This window comes from Arachis hypogaea, chromosome 6 (assembly GCF_003086295.3).
Source record: "Arachis hypogaea cultivar Tifrunner chromosome 6, arahy.Tifrunner.gnm2.J5K5, whole genome shotgun sequence".
Classification (NCBI taxonomy): Eukaryota; Viridiplantae; Streptophyta; class Magnoliopsida; order Fabales; family Fabaceae; genus Arachis; species Arachis hypogaea.
Genome location: NC_092041.1, coordinates 43,623,825 through 43,630,130, shown reverse-complemented (window position 1 = coordinate 43,630,130; position 6,306 = coordinate 43,623,825).

Below are 6,306 nucleotides of genomic sequence, written 5' to 3'. Positions count from 1 at the left end.
ATATATATATATATATATATATATATATATATCCCATGTGCATTGTTTTCATTGGGGAATTTCTTTTTGTATACCATTTTATTTAGATGCTGAAATTTATTTTTTTCTTTTTTTTTCTGCACATGGTAATTGAATCACTTTGATTTTCTCATGAGCATGCTTCCAAATTTATTTTTATTTCTTTTTTTTCTTTAATCTTCCTAACCCTTTGTTTCTATCACTCATGTTCCCACAAGGTTTCCCATAATTAATTCTATTCATGATTTTCTATCTTAAGCTAACCAAGGATTCACTTGGGGTTTTCTTTTGTTTTTCTGTTTAAGGCTAGTAATTTGGCTAAATAGAATAAAGGGGTTTTGAAAGGTTCAATGTGGCTAACAAGGGTGATGTAAAAGGTAGGCTAATTTAGGGTAAGTGAGCTAAAATCAAATGATGGCCTCAATCATTCTCTTGGTATGTATCTATTCTATATTCTATAATTGGACATATAGATTAAAGCAAAGGAAAGAACATCAGAATAAAAAGAAATGTAACACACAGAAATGAGATTATGGTTTGAATGCAATCATACAATTTAAGCTCAAGACTCACAGGCTGTGTGTTCTCTAACTCAAGCATCATATATCATTTATATACTGTATGCAGGTTTAGTTAAAAATTCCCATTATTCTCATAAAAAAATTACTTAGGGTAGCTTTTAAAGTTTTAATGTTCCTCTTTGATGAAATGTTGTCAGCTTAACTACATCATGTAATGCTATATACAAGGTTTATGGATTTAAATCTGATATGTTCAATTACCTAGCTTACTTCCTTTTTATATTTTTCTATTTAAATTGTACTATCTTATGCTAAAAAGGGGTAAACTATACTAATTAATCCACTAATAAATCAGAATTGCAAACTAAACTAAATAACTAAAATAAACTAAAGGGCTAAAATATGAACTAAAGATGCAAAATGCAGAAAATAGAGTAAAAATACATAAAAGCAATGTATAAGTACTCAGAAAATAACAGTAAGAAGAAAAATACAGAAAAATATCCAAAATAAAAGAAAAAGTATGTAGTGGTTCACCAAAATAAACGCCAGAGATGGCGACCTCCCCAGACTTAAAATGAAGCATCGTCCCCGATGCTCAATCAAGCCGGTGTGAAGGAGTGTCATCACTGGGAGGGATGGTAGCTGGGGTCTCCGTGGCAGTGGTGGGCTAAGAGTCTGGCTACTGTAGAGGAGGGACTGACTGGAGTGGGATCTCCGGATCCACAACCTCAAGCTGGGGCATAACCTCCTGATGCGGGGCAGCCTGCTCAGTGGCTGCCTGCTGATGAGTCTCCTCCTGGAAATGAGTCTCTGCCTGGGAATGAGGTTCTGCCTCGTGCTCCTCCTCCTCCTCCTCTGATAGATCTGATAGAGTGTCGGGCTCAGAGGGGATGTCGGCGCCCTGTCTGATCATCAGCTTCAGATGGGAATAGCGTCGCCTGCTGCAGCTCTCCAATCTCTCACACCGGCGCCTGTTACGGCGCTCCATCTAATCAAGTTGGCGGAATAAACGGTGCACGAGGCGATAAACCGGCTCAAAGGCGGGTGGAGGTGCAGTGGTGGAAGCAGGGGCAGCTGTGGATGAAGAGGGTCCAGCAGACGGAGGGGTTGTCTCATCAGTAGCAGTGACAGGTGGTGGTCTGTAGCCCAAAGCAAGGAAGTTCCTGCTGTGCGGGATGATCTTCCTGCAGTCCAATGCTGGTGGTCGCTCATCGGCATCCTCCCAAGGTACATCAGCCTGACGGCCTAGCCGTGTAACCAGATAAGGAAAGGGGAGGGTGCCTCGGACGTGGGCCCTGGCCATATAAAGCCGGATAAAACGAGGCAAGTACAGGTCCTTACCTTCCAACACACACCAGAGGAGGGTAATCATGGCAACCGGGATCTCAGTCTTATGAGTACTTGGCATCACATAGTTGCTCAAGATTTGATGCCATAGCGGAGCCTCATCATTCAAGTACACTCTCTTGATCCCTCTGGGCATAGTAGTGTTCTGACCCATCTCCTAAGGAACTGTCGGGTCGAGAGCTATCCGTGCCTTCACGGCATCCCAATCAAACTGCATCTGACTCATGTCCTCCTCAGCCTGTGCATAACCATCTGGCTGATCGGACTTGGCTGGGGGCTGGAGAATGGTCTCTATGGCCTCCTCAGTGACCAGAATTTGCTTTCCCCTCAGGTTCACTACATCAAGGGTAGTAAGGTAGTAGTTGCAATAGAATTCCCGGACCCAAGATGCATTAACCTCTGTTAGTGGTTTCTCTAGAAAGAACCAGCACCTTTGCTTGATTTGCTCAGTGGTGTACTGCTGGAGGGCTTCTAGAATCTTCAAGGAACGTTCCAGGTATAGATTTCTGGAGTTTGCAAAATTCGGGTACTTCAGCTCACAGTACTGGTTTGCAAATTTTATAGGATAAGTCGAAGGGAGCAGCTGGTCAGCTTTTTCCTACTGTGTGAAGTTCTTCTCCCGCCATTAGGAATCGTGCATTAGAGCAATGATGGACTGGGAGGAAGCACCTCGCTTGCGCTTGCCAGTATCCTTGCCTTTACCTTTCCTTTGTGAGGAAGACATCCTGAAAAACAGAAAACCAGGAAATGGATAAAATAGGAAAGCAAATAGGCAAAGCAAACAAAGGAAACTCAAAGCGGGACGGGAGAAATATAATAAGGAAAATGAGGAATTAAAATGTGAGTGAATTAATGTTAAATGGAAAGAGAAAAATCAATATGCCATAGTGAAAAAGTTAGAGGAAAGTGAAAATAATCAGAAAAGAGATCAAAAGGTGAGTATGGTTAGAATTTTGAAAAAGAAATTAGTAAATTAAAATTAGGGAGTTAGTAAAGTGCGGGTTAAAGTAAGTGGCATAGAAAAATTCCATATAACATTGATTCACAGGTAAGAATAGAAGTACTCATAGTCAAACAAGAGAAACAGGGTGATGCTGATTCGAATAGAAATAATAAAAAAAAGCAAAAATTGGAATCAGTGAATCACAAATGCAGTTTATGAACCAAGAAATCAAAGAGGATAAGAAAGTCTGCCATAGCATTCATGAAATGGGCTGGGTAAAGCAGAGTAAAACAGAGTTCAGAAATGCCAAACCAAAACATGAATGAAAATAATTTTAAAAAAAAATTGGGCAGCATTCCGACTAAAATTGGATTGTCCCGGAAAATAAACAGCAATCATATCAGTTCATATGAATTAAAAGAAAGCAAGCTGCATGTACATAGATATAAAAGAAACATAAAAAACTCAATGTAAACAGCAGCAACATACAAGAAAGCAGCAGATGAATCATGAATATAGCAGCAACAGATTTGCACATAGGATAAAACATAAGTAAGAACAGTGCAAGGAAACAGACCTATATCCACTAACCACAGCCTAAGCTACCTAACAACCTAAAAATCCACTACAACATGCAAGTCTAGCTATCCTAATTATGAACAGAAATGGAAAAAATACAGAAAAAATGACGAACGGATAAAAATGGTTGCGTGTTGCGGAACCTGGTAAGCGGAAGGGGTGGAACAGGGAAGAAGTGGCTGCGGTGGCGTCCGGCGTGGTGGTGGGCGATGCTCGCGGTGGCAGTGGTGAAGAGGGAATAGGAAGAGGAGGAAGGGAAAAGAAGGGAGGGAAGGTTGTTGGGGCGGCGGCGTACGGGGTGGTCGACGGTTTCGGGGAGGTCGGCGGTTTCGAGGTGGTCGACGGTGGCGGCCGGGTGGTGGTTGGAGGGAGAGGGAGAAGAGGATTGGGGGTGAGAGGGCTGCGCGACTGATAGGGTTCGCGTGGCTGAGGGGGTTATACTTTCGAATCCACGCGGCCGCTTGGGGCACGCGGTCGCGTAGTTGGGGCGAAAATGGGAGTGACGCGATCGCGTGGGGCACGCGATTGCATGAGAGGGGGGAAAAAGGTTGACGCGATCGCGTGGGGCTCGCGATCGCATGGGGCTCGCGATCGTGTCGCTGGAATTCGTGCTCAACGCATGACTCCAGCACCGTTTCAGCGCAACTCTCTGTCTCTTTTTGGGGTGATGTGCAATCCATGTGACGCGATCGCGTCGGTCACGCGGTCGCGTAGGGTTGGTATTGTGCAAGTGACGCGATCGCATGGGGCATGCGATCGCGTGGGCCAATTTGCGCGAAACGCACAAGGGCCGCACGATTCCAGCCTAACTTTCTATTTGTTGGATCCTTACGCCGATATATATACCACGCGGTCGCGTGGGTGGTGTTTTCGCAATATGACGCGATCGCATGGGGCATGCGGTCGCGTCGTGCAACCCTTTTTTTTATGCATGAAAAAATGCAGAATACAATGACTATCATGAATGTTTATGCATGATTCCAGGTTTAATAAATTAAAATGAAAAAGGAAAAATGAAAGCAATTAACAAGGAATAAATTAAAAAAGAAGCGACCATACCATGGTGGGTTGTCTCCCACCTAGCACTTTTAGTTAAAGTCCTTAAGTTGGACATTGGAAGAGTATCCTGTTATGGTGGTTTATGTTTAAATTTGTCCAAAAATTTCCACCAGTGCTTGGAATGCCAATAGCCTCCGGGGTCCCAAACTAGGCATGTGAAGCTTCTGAGCAGCTTTAAGTATATTGTTCGGCTCCCGGGACGACAAATGTCAGAATAAACTCCAGGATTCCAAGCCTTGCTTTTAAATCCGCCTCCGTCCTGATCTACATGTCTCCATCCGGGCGGTTTAAAAAGTAGAATCTCACCGTGGTGACCAAACGTTCTCCATGATCCGTGCAATTGAGTATGATACCAATCCGTGTACTTTGAGGTAAAGCGTGGAACCTTATTGAACCTTGTGCACCAGCTCTGAATACGAGCCATTTCCCTCTTACTCTTAAAGCCCCAGAGAGCTCTAAGCTGGCCATCTGTTTCAAGTAAACCATATTCAAGTGAATAAGTAAAATTGTAAGTTAAGGATTGTTCTCACTTGAAGCTTGTATTAGGTATTAGTGGCCTTGGGATAGGTGTTTCTGGTGGTTCTGTAAGTTCTACTCCCTTATGCTCTTATGTGAATTCCTCCACTTCTTTGCAAAGATCTTCAATTGTATCTGTGTCCTGGTCAAAGTCTTCCGTGTCTTCCTCATCACTCAAGTCATAGATTGGAGGTTGAGAGAAATCTACCTCCGCATCATCTTCATATTCACTTGGGGAAGATTCTTCGATCTCAGAGAATTCACTTGCGGACGCAAGTTCATCACCAAGAGAGCTGGACTTGTGAATATCACCATCAAGGGAATTTGCTTCTTGGATTATTCCGTCTGATTCCTCATAAACGACTTGCCTTGGAGATTGTACAGTATCTTCCTTAGCATCAACTGTAGCATCCTGGACGGAGTTTTCCTCAATTTTGGATTCCCAAGGAAGTTCAGCATCGCCTAGATCTTTAATCAACTCTTCTTCTTGAACAATGACAGCTTCTTCCACTTGTTCTAGTACGAATTCATTCTCTGCCTTGTCCACTGGAGTCTCTAGTATTTCTTTTATACTACGCTCTTCATCGGGTTGTCCACATGGAGCTGTGGTTGATCCTTGTATATTTGAGCGTTTAGTGGCCCATTGGATTAGTGCGTGCTCCAGTTGTTGAATGGTTGTTTGAAATTTAGTTATTGTTTCTTTTAGACGATCTTCTGCTTCGCGGTTTGCTGGACTTAGACATGGTACATAGGGAAGTGGTGATGACTGGGAATGATTGGATTGGTATTGGGGTAAGGAAGGATCATATGATGGCGAATGGTGACGAGAAGCTTGTGAGTGTGGTGGTTCGAGGTTATGTTGAAAGGACGGTTCATATGCACGGGGTGGGGCTTGTATGTAGTTATAAGGTTGTCCACCATGTCTTTCAGCTGGGTATGCGCGGTAGAATGGTCTTTGTCCAGGATATCTCGGAGGGTGTTGCTACCAAAAGGGTTGAATAGATCCTCTTGGTTCCATCCATCCTTGATTGGTCTGACCTTGATGCACATTCCTGCTGTAACTTCTATTTCCTTTAACAATATCAGAACCAAACTCAAAGCGAGAGGGGTGAGAGTTCATAGTAGCAAATAAAGATAAAAAGGAAGAACGAAAATAAATAAACAAGCAAAAGAAAAATATTTACAATAACCAATAATAAGGCACATGTTAGCAGTTCCCCGGCAATGGCGCCATTTTGATAAGAGAACTTTTGCGTGGTCTAGAAATTTGTGGATAAATCCTCGTTGCAAGTGATGGTGTTTTTGTGGAAAAATAAATTT